This window comes from Cyanistes caeruleus, chromosome 1 (assembly GCF_971803275.1).
Source record: "Cyanistes caeruleus chromosome 1, bCyaCae1.hap1.1, whole genome shotgun sequence".
NCBI classification, from domain to species: Eukaryota; Metazoa; Chordata; class Aves; order Passeriformes; family Paridae; genus Cyanistes; species Cyanistes caeruleus.
Window position 1 is genome coordinate 147344203 of NC_141701.1, and position 14050 is coordinate 147358252.

Sequence of the window (14050 nt, forward strand, 5' to 3'; positions counted from 1 at the left end):
GGAGCAGCCCTGCTAGATGTGCTCATTGCTTTTGTACCAGAACCACTAAGAAATGCAGGGCAGAGGATGTTTTCAAACAGTGCAGGGAAAAAAATGGTGGGGTTGTCTAGGCCTAGGTGGGGAGACAGACACCCCATTTCTCATCCTGAATTTCAGTGAAACAGTGAAAGCACAGCTGTTATTTCCCAGCAGAAGACTTTGGAATTACCAGGCAGATGTTTTTATTATAGGAATACAGTCAATGCTAGTACAATAAAAACTGAAGACAGCCATCTCCTCTGAGCCAGGGATGGAGAAGACGTTCTTTTTGTGCCCTCTTTACACAGAGAGTGTGGCAGGAGCTGTATTTTAGGATGCCATGGTAAAATTAGGATGAAGGTGTATGAATTCCATGTCCAAGGCCTATTGGGAAGCACTGTTAGTTGAGTATCACAAAAGATTGCAATTGAAGACTGTCAGCCCAGGCTGTTTATAGCTGAACCCTGGAGAAAGTAGAAACTCCAACTGTAGCCTATTGGAAAAAAAAAGCTCATAAAGTTTCTTTTTCCAGCTACATATCTGCAAGATCACAGCTGTACTGGAAAAAATAATCCTAACCATAAGGTTGTAAGTGGATCACATCTGAGAGATATCCTCTCCTCTTGGCACAGGACAGATTCTCTGCATTTTTTACAGGGTGAGAGGACATAGCGTCAAGCTGCACCACGGGAGATTCAGGTTGGATGTAAGGAGAAATTTCTTCTCGGCAAGGGTTATTAAACATTGGGATGGGCTGCCCAGGGAAGTGGGAATCATCATCCCTGGGGTGTTCAAGGAATGACTGGACATGGTACTCAGTGGTCAGTCAAAGGTTGCACTCAATGGTCTCAGAAGTTTTTTCCCAACCTAAATGTTTCTGTGATTCTGTGACACCTGAGTGAGAGCGATTCTACTGACACAGACTTGGCTGATTCTGATGGATTTCTTTGTCTGATTGGTTTGGAAATTTTTCCTTAATTAGTAAACCAGTATTAAAGGAATAGCTCCAAAGCCCTTTAGAGTCTCCTAGGGCTTGGATCAAGCTCTGGGTGACATTATTCTCCAGCAGGGGTGGAGATGTGGCAAGACTAAGAGTTTCTGTCGAGGTCTCTCTCCTGACCACCCATTGAGCCTTATCAGGACATGCACTTGCACTCACACAAAGAGAACATCCCTGGCTAGAAAGCAGCTTCAGGGGGAGGCTGAAAAAAACAACAGATGGGTGCAAACATAGCGGAAGAGCATGAGGTAACAGCAAGATAGTTAAAACTAGACTGAAAATACCTTTACCCCTTGACCCCTGCCCTATCCCCGCTGTGGTGGTTTAGCTATTGTGTGCAAACAAAGAGCAGGGAGGAGCAGCTTTGGAAATGGCTCTGCAGTCAAAGAATTTTTAAAAAATTCTTTACACTTAGTCTCCATTAGTCTTGTAATGTTAATTAGGTCTCCTGGGAAGTAAATGTTCTTCCAGGACAGCCTTTTGCTGGGAGGGAGAGTATGGATGGGAGGGAACATGATTATTCTTTGGGAACAGAAGGCTTAGAAATCCCCTCTGAAAACTGACAGGTCTAGCTTACTCGAAGATTCCCCAAGATAATACCTGTCTATCTGGGTGGGAGAACCAAAACCCAGGAAACCCAGTAGCGAGGGTTAAGTCTCTCTTTGCATGGTCATAATTTTTCAACTTCGAAAAATGATGCGCCCTTACCCTGCGGTGGTTGGAGGACTCCTTAGGGCCCTGACTAACATCAGTGGTGTGTTTGATATATTTAATGCCTAGGTTAAACTAGCTAACTGCCAATAATTAGCACTTAACCAGAAATACTTGGCTTCTGAAAGTCTGAGAGAAGATACTCATGGCACAGGGATGCTGCAAGCTTCCAAGTGTGTCTCGCTCAGAACCTGTGACAGCAGGAAAGGCTCTACCCAAGGGGATCATCATTTGCACCATGGTGCTTGGAGGGTCTTGATCCATTTAAGCATTTCAAGGAGCAGTTTACTGACAAATCGAAAACTTTACACCATCTTCCAGGCTCAGGAGAGCAAAGCTACCAGTATATTACACGGCTACACCACACATAACCTCCAGACAGAATACGTTATTAGGATTTATTAGCTTATAATCCTTTTTTGATTAAAAATTATAAATCAGCTCATGTTTGATGTTAACCCATAAATGCATAGCACATGTCAAGCAAAGCACAGTGTACATGGCCCCTGGGCATGCATGGAGGCGCCCACCCTGCTGCTTCCATCACTTTGCACAAAATAATGGACCCGATCAAAGGAGTGTGGCCCTGGCTGTGTCGGGGATGTGGCTTTCAAGAGGTTAACTCTCAGAGATGGAGCATGCTAAGCTGTTGCGTTTGATTTATTGTCCCTCCTTTGTTCTTGTTTCTCCTTGAAACATAAAAGCTTGCAGCCCACAGACTCTTGACATTTCTTTTAAATGCTCTTGTCATTCAGAAATTGCCACAGTCATCTCCTGCAACTTTGCACTTAGTGTTCCCAGCCTGTTTGGGGTTAGTTGCAGAAGGAAATGGGAATAGATCACAGGGCTCAGTCCAGCAAGGTGGAGAGTGTCCTAGCTCTGAACCAATAACACACTTAACCACTTACTTAACTTCCAGGGTGGGAGTAGTCTGACAGAACTGTGTGGCCAATAACTGAATAATAATCTTGAGAATGAAGTGCTGAAGAAGTCTGCAATGTAAACAGCCCCTCAGCTACCGGGAGCAGCTGATGTTGTGTGGGATTTTTACAGGTTCTTGTTGATTCAGGGGCATAATTGTGCCTTGCACTGGAACCTGCCACTTCAATGCTTTTCTAAAAATCTCCCTCTCTAGGATCTGAGGTCAGGTCTCTGGGCACTTTGAATCCCCTACTGCACAGCTCAGCTGCTTTTCTGCCCATCCTGACCACACCACACAGGTTTCCCTTTCTCTGGCAGGTGCTCCTGAGGGATGAAGAGTCTTCCAATGTGTGAGACATTTCGAAAGGCTCAGAACCTATTACCCCAGACCCAAACAACTCCATGGGAGACTCATTCACTGGGCTTTGTAGCCATCTAGGGTTAAGAATAAAAGTTGAGGGCTAAGAATAAAAGTGAGGAAAGTCTTGAACTTTTGGGAAAGCACCCAAACTTTAATTTAAGCAAACCTTATTTGCTTCAAGGCAAAACAGGAATGTCGGGCTGCCAGGTGGAGCTTTCATACCTTTATGAGCCATTGAACTAACAGCACATTTTTTAGCTCTATTAGCTACATATATAAACAGTGATGGAGCTAATCAGCTTGTAAATGGCTCCATACTCAATATGAAGACAAGCTTAATATCACCTTCAACAGTGCCTTCTGGAAAGCAGCCGAAGAGAGGGAGGCCACTTATCAGGACCTTCACCTACCTCCTGACCTGAGTGGTGCTGTTGATCCCAGAGAGTGCTCAGCCTTGGTTTCTCACCTGTTGTGAATCTTATCCTCCAACCAGTGCTCAGGTGCAGGATAAATTCTCTGTAATCTAGTTCTTGAAAACTTTTTTTTTTCTTTTTTTTTTAATTTTCTTGGATATTTTCTTCATTTGTCCTTTTTGGTGAAATTTATGTTTTTGTGACTTATTCTTCCAAAATCTTTTTCTTTCAGCCCTGAGCTACAGGGAGCTTGAATACTAGCCAGCTCTTCCAAGGACACATAGAACTTATATTTCCTAGTTGAATCCTGACAGTTCACTGGGCAAGAATTTATTTTTCTTCTCTCTCACGCTGTAAATTTGGATAAAAATCTAAAGTTTTTCAAGTTGTTTGTGGGTGAATGTAGCAGTTGTTTCAATGAAAAGGTCATGCAGGAAAAGCAGGGCAGGGTGGTGGCAGATGGGGGTTTCAGACATCCCCTGAGAGATGAAAGGAATGGTTCCACGTTCTCAACTTCTTGGGTGATTGAGGACAAGGCATCCATGGGAAATGTGTTCCCTTCTCTTTTCACTCTAGCCTGTCAAATGCAGTGCTGCTGGAGTCCAGAGAGCACCTTGCTTCTGGCTAGGGCATCCTGCACATTTTGGGCAGACGCAAGTGTGGGAGTGGGGCCTGGATGGGCCTGGCAAAGGCAGCAAAACTTCAGGGAGTCTCCTCAGATGATTTTGTCAGGGAGATGGAGAAGCAGCTTTGCAGGCACCTGGGTGGAATGGCTTTATTTTTTTCCCAGATCTCTCAGTTCAGCTGAGGTGTCTATACTCTGTGCAACTGCTGTTTTAAATGTTGCCCTCTGGGATTTGCAAGATGAGGCCTCAGGTGGCTTCAGGAAGCTGTGCTGCACTGAAGAGGCACAGCTTTGTCTCAGAGATCCCAGGTAAGATAGCAGTGACAAGTGACATGAAAGGTGTGTTTTGCATGATGTACATGGAAAAACCAATTACATGTAATTAATGTTGGTTAAATGCTTTGAAGATGAAAAGCTTTTATAGAAGTGTGATTAACATCTCTTCTGTCAAAATGATTGTCTTTCTAATGTTTTAAGAAGCTTAATAGCATGCTTCAGCTTTTCAGTGTTTATCTCTGAGATGTGATGACCCCATGGAAAGCATTCATGGAAAACTATATAAGAAAGGCCTTCAGTGGGAGTTGATATTGGCCACAAACCAAGAGTAAAGACTGAGCCACTGTGGGATAGAGATGATCTGCCTGCTGACAGCTCAGTATCTTACAAATATTCCTAATCACCAAACCAGTTGAACAATGCTAAAGTATTGTTTGATAAAAGGCTTTAATTGGGAGTGCTCACTGCAGGATGGCTCATGGGGCCTATGGAAGGATGATCTGTGTGTGCTGGATCCAGGTTTAGAAGGTGGATGGTAAGGTGTACCAGTTTAGGTTTAGCAGGACCCCAGCACCTGACACAGGACTGAACTGACACCTCCAAATGGGAATTTTGCCACTGGTTTCAATGAACGCAAGAAATGACTACATTTTAGCATGCACAAAAATAAGCTGTTATTGACTGAAGGCTTATAGTCAATTGTCTTGCTCTGACATATTTTGCTTTCCACTGTAAATAAAGCGGATTTGATTGTAAACCACTCAAAGGAGATGAGAAACAATAAGGGCCGGACGCTGAACAATAGGCGTTCTGAGAAAATAGTGATTTCATACATTGGCACTTGTTGTTATTTTCTGAAAATGAGTGCAGATGTTTTACTGTGCTGAAATCACTCAAGACTTTTATGGCAGAAAGAGGACACAGAGTAAATAAACTGGTGACAGGTATAATGAAAGACATTCCATTTATTTGCCTGTTCAGAGTTCGTTTATTCAAGGGAGCCCTGTTTTGCCTACTACAGGCAAATCCTTGAGACCATCTTGAAGGAGCATCTTCCTGGAAAAAAGAATTGTGCAAGATCATTTAGCAAGCCCAGGACTTCTGGATGACAATCAAATAGATTACTTAATTCTTTGCAAGCAATTCCTAGAAAGCATCAGTTCCCAGAAAAGACATATACAAAGGCTCTGTTCTTTATTTGCTGGTGGGGAACACAAGAGATGTGCCTCCAGTAGTGAAGTGAATGTCATTTGAATTGTTCTCAGTGCTGTTGCCAAGAAAAGTGTCCAGATATCACTGAACATCAGCCAGATAAAGGTCAGGGAGATTTGCAGGCCTATAGGAATGGCACAGATCATACACTTTTCCTCTCAGTTATCTTCTGTATGAGCCAATCCATTTGGGTTAGGAACAGTCACTGCAGCTTTTCTTTGTTCAGGGAAGGTTGCCAGATAACTCTGAGTTGCTGGGACCACCTTCTCCCCCAATGTCCAGCCAACCTGGCAAAACCCTGCCCTGCCCTGCTCTCCTGGCAGTGGTGGGTGAGGGGGTGCTGGGGTCAGTATTGACCCCAACAGCTGGAGCCAGATTTACTCTTGAGCAGCAGGGCAGTGCCATTCTGAGCTGTCATCCTTCAGGACACTCGTTCTGAGGTCCCACAGATCCCTCAAAAGCACCAGTGATGGGAGGTGGGAGAATTCAGGACTCACAAGGTGCCACCTTTACCCAATGCAAGGTCTGTCAGTCTACAAGGCAAAGCAGGTGAGACACCTTCAGCTTCACTTGGACCTGCTAACACACAGGGAAGATAGATGAGGTCCTCAGGGCTTATCTCTGTCAGTTCACTTTTATTAATACTTTGTCTGCTTTGCCTTCACTGGGATTTTACCTCAGGTTAATTACTCTGTATTTGCTAATGCCTTGTAGGAACATGCATCCTTTCTCCCTGTGAAGAAAAGCTGGATCCAGAGAAAAGCTCTCTTTTCCTGCAGCTTGCTGGAGCACTGGCATCTTTGTCTTTCAAAAATGCAGTTGGAAAAAATATCAAAACCATTCCCACACAGCTCTTTCTGCAGGTGAGGATTTACACCTTCTCCCACAAGGCACCAAGCAATGCTGCTAGGAATCAGCTTTGTACCTATCCCTGGTATTTATTGTGATCAGATTTTCAAGTCCACCACCATTCCTAAACACAAAATGCCCAGAAAAAAATGTTTTAGAGGGAGAACTGCAAGACAACCTTTTGCTCAAAGGGAGGCATATGATAACTTCAGCTTTTGTTCTTGTGACCTGCCCTTGCAAGACTGAAAAGAGCTTTGAGCACACACCCAGGAGAGCAGGAAATCTCTCCTAGGGATCACTTGTAAAATGGCCCGGTTTGAAAAACATGCTGCAGAAAGAATGAAGCCTGACTGCAAAGGAGAGCAGGGTTTTTTTTTCACCCATGAATAGGATTTCGAACTAGCAGCCAAAGTGAATCATTATACATCCTTGCCATATGCCACTTTCAATCAATAAGGCCTTATGCTCTGCTAACAATCATCCTAAACTATACCTATTAACAAGAATGCACATTTTCGTAGTAATATTCCATGCACGTCACCGCACACAGACTGCAAACAGTCGAGAGTGATCACAGCCGAAGGGAGATGGCTTCTGAAACAACGTGTGGACACACACCACACTGTAGAGGCTGCCACTCTTACACGTGTAGGCTGGTTTTTTGCTTTTTACTCCTACAGTCTGATGGGTTTTTTTCTCTCTTTCAAGCGCACACATTCTTGATGACCCAGACAGTTTATTTCCTGATGGCCCAAGACTTCCTCAGAAGCAGCTGATGCTCTGAGGATAAGGTGCAGCAATAGCCTGGGGAATGAGATATGGCTACAACAGGACCACTTCAGTTTGGAGGGAGATGACAGCAGTCATCATGGACTAATCATCAGTATGATGGGTTCACACCTGAGCTAATCTCTCCGTGAAGATATGAAAACCTGCTATAAAAGAGACACAGGTTTTGAGGCATGAGGTGCAGGAGCAGGAAGAACAGACTTTATTTCCTACTGGGATATTCCTTCATATTTCCTACAGGGCAGCTTTGTTTCCCACTTGCTGTTTCTTTTATCTACTTAACATTGCAAACTCCTCCTGAGGGGTGTCATTTCTCCAAAAATACTGAGCTTGCTGAAGCAGCTATTGACTGGAATGCCCCAGACTGAGCTGCTCAGAGCAGCCAAGTCCTGCACCATGGGCAGGAAGCTCTCAGCAGGTTCACCCCAATAAAGTAGAAATCTACTCTTGGGCAGGTCAGCTGTGGCTCCCCTGTGAGTCAGTGAAGAGCCAGTCAATACTGGTGATGGGCAGTGGTTCATCTCTTCCTGAAGGAGATGTTTGAAACCGAGCAGGTGAATGGCATAATAACCCCCCTATTTCTCCTTGCTGCCTGGAAAGCCCAGCGTGACAGCTCTCACTTAGAGGTCTACTCTGTAAATACCTGATATGAGTTGACCCTAATCCCTCACAACCTTCCCCTGCCCTGGTGCTCTTGGTGCACCTCAGGCATTTGGTGGTGCTGGTGCAGCTCTCCCTGCTGCACAGAGGTTTACAGCTGGACTGAAGGATGCCACAGCAGAGAGGCAGCCCCAAACTCAGCTAGATGGATAATTCCTTCCCTGAGCAACAGCTTACAGCCCCTAAGACTCCAAGCCCCCAGTTGCATGCATGAGCCAGAGCCACAGCACTGTGTGAGCTGGGGTTGCAGCAGCCCTGCTGTCTGGCTGTGCAGAGCTCTAACAGACTGTACAAAGTCCTGTGACTAAGGATCCTGGATTAGCAAAGCATGTACAGTATGGCAAGTCCTAAAACAGTGGCCTTCAGATGATACCACATCAAACCCCCTTCTATCTTCCTCCCAAAGGGTGAATTTAAGCTCTGCTTATTCCTGTTTTATATCTAAAGACTGCTTCTGCAAACCTTGTGTGGATAATTGCACATGGTCTATGTGACACTCTTCCTGGGTAATCCTTGTGTGTTTTGCAAGGTTCAACATAAAAATTTGTTGCTAATCAAAAGGCATTGCTGCTGGGATGTTTTCTGTGTTGCAAGATAACCCCCAGTCAATCAAAACTGCTTCAAACAAGCCCTGCCTTTGCTTTTTGCTTTGCAACCTTGTTTCCTGTGGGCGAAGGTGGGAAAAGGAGAACGTGCTTACCTTTGAGCACAAAGCTGTGCAACTTTGGGTGTCAGTGATACCTCCAAAATATAGCTGAGGTGCTGCAGTGCCCTTTTTCTGGCTTTCTGTGCAAGTACACACCCATAATAGCATCATTTGTTGCAAAGATTTCACTCTGTTTCTTCCTCTCTGACGCAGCCTGCACTCATTGAATTGAGAAATCCTTATTCCTCAGACAATTCTTCTGGCCTCTGATGAAGATTTGCAATCCTGGAAGGACTGTGCAAAATTTATACTAGTAATTTATCATATTTGGAGATATTAATGATACACAAGCTACTGGATTTGGTACCAGAGAACTGGCCAAATTGCTGCTGTCTATTTTATGTGTGAAGTAAATATACGTGATCAAAGGGTTACCTCCGGCTTGAAAATGCAGTCATACTACTCATATCAGCTGAAGTAATTAAAACATATGTATTTGTTTAAGTGTTTTGTGTAGATGTTGTCCCTATGGCATCCTCTCTCTTCTTTTTAACAACCACAGACATTTTGACAATGGTGAGATCTGTGGGAATGAGGGCAGTCAAGGTAGGCAGAAAATAAGATTTTTCCATCACAAGCATGCTCAGGATCATGTGGGATGAAATCTCAAAATCACAGCCCCAGAATCCAATCCCTACAATCACAAAACCAGACAGTCCCATCTAGTTTCACATCTGGAAAATACAGACAAACACCTCCTAACACATTTGGCTGCTGTTTCTGGCCAATACAAGATGCACCTGCTCCCAAAGCATCCCTGGGGATCCTGTGAATGCACGGATGGGGGTGCAAGTCCTTCCTTATGGTAAAGCCAACAGATGGCTTTAGTTGGGGCTGAGCAAACAAGGTGGTGGATATTTCACATGGAAAAAGGTTCCTTTTACATGGCTTCAAAGGGCTGTGGCTGGTTTAAAGACGGATTCTGATTTGCCTGTGGCAATTTCTCCCTGTGGTGTCCCCAGGCAGGACACGCTGAACATTTGGGACACAGAGCTGCTTTCTCACACCTGTCCTCTCTGACTTTGCAGGAAGGATGACACCTATTGAGATAATGATTCCATTACTCCCCACTACACCCAGAAATGCAGCTCAATCTCCTACATTAGTGTGTTTTTCCAGACACAGGCAGTGGGACCGACTCTGCATGGACATGTTGGGCTGCATTCAGAGCAAACTCAGCTCCCTGAGCTGCAGCTAATTAGAAGCTGCTTCCAGTGGGTGAGAGAAGAGCTTTAGCCAAACTGTGATCTCCAGCCAGACTTCAAATCCACACCCCCAGTAACAGCACAGTGTTTCCTACCGGTGCAGACATTTATTAGTATTTGTGTGTTGTCAGTTTTTTCATCCCTCATTTCCCTTTACATAGTTTTATTTTTCCCAGTCAATAAGAGTGATTTTATTGTTCTTAATTAGATTTCTTTAGGTTTCCCATAGTAATTAATGCACTTTTCTTCAGCAGTATAACCTATTACAGTAGTTAAAATATTAAATCATGACTGTTGCCAGATGTAAGGGAACAAGAAACATAGGTTTTTCAATAACCACTTTGTCTTCATCTTTTGAATTAGTTTGCAGCCTGCTTTACATTTTTGGGTAAGTAATAAGATTTGTTGATTTGAATGAAGAACTATATAAAAATAAATTGCATTGTACTTTTAATTACATAGTCTTAATTTTTTGTGGTGACACTCCAGGCTCTCATATAATGTTGTTTAATGCTTACATCTCTTTATTGATTTGATAATTTAGATACAGAAATGTGGTTTAACTTGCAAATTTCTACATTCATTGTTGGGGTGTTGTGCTCATTAAGGAATCAGGGGAATTCTCCATTTCCCCTATCTCCTTCACAGGGGGAAGTGTGTGCTGTATTTGCTTTTTCTCAGGCATGAAATCTCAGCTACAGAGATGTTTTTCTTCTCCACCCTTGTGGGACCATGAACCTCCCTGTGCTTGACACATCAAAGCAGGGGCTTGGTGTGACGTGGGCTGCTGCTCCAGGGAGCCCTTTTCTGGGGACTGCTTGGAGGTGCTTGAAGGTCGTGGTGGGAAGTGGGGACGTGAGCCTTGATTGGGCTTTCTCCTTCACCTGGGAAGTCAAATAAACTCACAGAACTGAGAAGGGTTTGAGTCCACCCTCCCCACTGCAGAGGGCACGGTGGGAGCAGATCTTGCAGAACCCCACAGGAAATGTGGGATGAGCCCCAGCATCTCTAACCCACCTGTTCACTCACCCCAGCTCTCCTGGAATAGAGCCTTGGACATCTCTCCTTTCTATCCCAGGCACTGTCAGCCCCTTGGCTAAATTCCACCTCTACAAACTGTTTTTGAGGTGGTGGTAGTTTAGGTTTACTGCTCCAAGCATATTTCAGGGTTTCTACAAGTTAAGCAAAATTAAACTTTTCCTTCAAAAATCCATCACCACAAAACTGTTTTCCCCTCCTCTTCATTAATGATTTACTTTCTGTGGAATAAATGCACCAACTGAGGACAGAATCATTATTAAAATCTCAGTTAACAACACAATATTACTTTGGTCCTTTCATTTCCTCCACTATTATAAAATTCAAGATTCATTTCACTTATTAATATTAGCAATCTAATTTTTTTTAAATTTTGATCAGGCACAAATTAAAAGGGGAATGATATTATGGAACTGGCACTAGAACGGATTCCTTTTTATTCTTTTTTGTAAAATTTGTTTTTCCCCTTCCATCAGTTCTTGCTTTGCATCTAATACTGCCTTCTTTTACATTGATATTCTGGGTGACTTCATTTGATACCTCACATTACTCCCATGGAAGTCAACTGGAAGGGGCCAAGAGAATTTATTGGACAGTGATTAAAATTAAGGGCCAATGAAGAGAAAGGCTGGCACATGGGTTTGGGAGCAAGAGAGCTGGACTCTGTTCTGAGCCCTGCCATGAAATTGCTCTGTGACTCTGTGCAGGTCATTTTATTTCTCTGTTCTGCAGTTTCCATGTGTTTAAAATAGGAGCAGAAGTGTTTGCTGCTCATTGTTCAAGTCTCCCAGCAAATAAAACGTGATGTATCGGGGCTAACTGAGCAGGCAGGCACAGACCCTCCTCTCAGGAAAGCTGTGTCCTACAGCAGCAGCAGACAGTGAGGACAAGGCAGAACAGACACAATATTTTTCTGAGGGCTTACAAATTGCTCCTATTCCCTTTATAACAGATTATTGTCGTTGGGCTCTAATGAGATTTCCCTAGTGCCCCGTAACACTAAATATAACCTGTGATATTCCTCATGTGCAGCATCTCCTTGTGAAAGAAAAGCTGGATTTTCAATCCTTCAGAATAAGCAGCTTCTACAGTTATGGCACACGTACTTCTCAGCTTGATTCTGTGCCCCCACAATCCTGGGAGCTGCACATCAGCTCAATATGCATTTGATTGCTCTTGCAATCCTCTTGATTACAAACAGGGGATTGCTATTGTGACAGGACTTCCCAAACGCTGAAGAACTGAATTCCAATTACTTCAGTGGCTACTGGAAGAAATAGGAAAAAAACAGATGGATAAATCCCTTTAAGAGGCTCCCAGTACAATCAACAACACCTCAACCATCCCTGCAAGAGCTTTGTCTAACAACTTCCTGCAGTGCCAAATCCACAAGAGCCTCTGGGAATATCCCTGAGCTGAACTATCCTAAACACTGGAAAGTTTTTCCTGGTCTTTTACCTATGTTTTTCCTGCTGCAGCTGAAGCCCATTACTCACCCTACTTGCAGAAGGTACAAGGACACACTGTGCCATTCCTCTTTGCAGCAGGCCTTGCACGCATTTGGCAATTTGTTTTGTCTCAGCTCAGTCCCCTCCTCAGGCCACACACTCCTCTCTCTCAGATTTATCTCCATGGTGAGTGGTCTACACCTCCAGCCACTCTTTATGCACCTCTCTGGACTTTTCCCAGCTAAGCCAAATGTTTCCTGAGGTGTGGAAAATGTCCTTGAGCCAAGAGCATTGCCAAGATGACTGGAGAGGTTGTCCCATGCCTTCTGCAATGTGCCCCTCAGAACAGGCATCCCAGGAGAGCTGCTGGATTTTTGCAGCACTGGGTTTCTGCTGTACTCCCAAGCATCACAGCCCTGCATCTTTTCCCCCATGGCAGAAGCCTGGACAATTCCTCTTCGTCTTGCATCTGAGAAATTGATTTTAACTCCTCTGCCAGGGAGTGCAACATTTTAATTACTTCTGTGGATAAAGTCTGTAGTTCCCATTCTGATCTGGACTTAAGAGATAAGTAAAGCAAAGCCTATCAGAAATTCTGCAGAATCCTGAGCTGGAACCAGGACACCAGAATACCCCAACCAGTACCTCTGCCATATGGCCTTCATTCTTCTCATCCTTGCCTCAAGCTATCCTTGGTTTTTTAAAAAAAATCTTCTTTCTCCCTCCATTTTTTTTTTTTTTTAATTCTTTCCTCATCTGGTATTAGGAGCACGTGCACCTGCAAGCATTTGAACAAATGTAAGTGAACAATTTAAGGGTCTGTGCACCATCCCACAGCATGGATAGGCCACAAGAATAGAAAACAGATTGTTTGCACTCTGTATTGCTGATAATTTCCCAGCTGCCAGTACCTGTTTCTCAATACAAATGAGTGGCAAAAATAAAGGACAAGATCAGTGGCCTTTGGGAGCAAGAGAGGCCTGGGTGCATAAAGGGCCAGGAAAGTCAAGACATAAAATGCAGTCTTCCTTCCAAAGGGTCTAATCCCTATTTAAGGAGTACTTAGACACCTACAAATAGATAAAAACTTGGGTCTGGCTATAAAAATATTTCTGTTTCATTTGTCTGAAATCCACTGAGAGGCACTGCTGATGCCAAGAACCCATAATACCCTGGCATCACAACCTGCAGGGCTGTCTGCTCTCACTTGTGAATACATTTATCACTGATAATGTGCCAAAATGTCCAAGAGCTGAATACTGGGGAGCACTGGGAAAGGGAGCAAGTTCTCATAGGCATGACTGGGTGCAGCAGGACCTTTTCTGCATCTATACTGGCAATGTGTCTCTCTCAGGTCCCTACAAAAGTGTTGGATCTGTTACTGGAACCTTAACAGAATAGTTTTTATACTTCATATTTGTTACGACACATGGAATGTCCTATGCAGAAGGTGCACTATGACAGCTTGGCAAGAAATAGTTGGTATAGGCAGGTAAAGAGGCAAGACCAAGGTGGAAGCACAAAAAAGCCAGAAATGGCTTGAATGAGCCCATCATAAAGCTCTTTGGCACCCCAATGACCTGAAATCCATCTGGGAGGGATGAGCCCAGGGGAACGGATTCAGAGCTCAGAGCTGAGGAGTAGATGTCAGAGATGTTGGCATGGGAATTCCAGGATTTCAGCAAGGAAATTTAGCCCCTGGGATATGGGTAAGCAGCCGGGGGATGGAGTGAGGGTCATGCTGCACCACCAGAAATACAAGGAAGGGACAAAAGAATTGGATTGCTTGGCTTTGGCAGGGTGAAGAGAGACAATCTT

At 44.0% G+C, this 14050-nt stretch overlaps 1 long non-coding RNA gene across 1 annotated transcript; it reads left to right on the forward strand.

Moving 5' to 3' along the window:
• The first annotated feature begins 4084 nt into the window (after window positions 1-4084).
• LOC147656017 (uncharacterized) lies at window positions 4085-8997 on the forward strand. Its single transcript, XR_015279872.1, has 2 exons — window positions 4085-4358; window positions 6252-8997. It is a non-coding gene; the product is annotated as an uncharacterized LOC147656017 (long non-coding RNA).
• Window positions 8998-14050: the final 5053 nt, after the last annotated feature.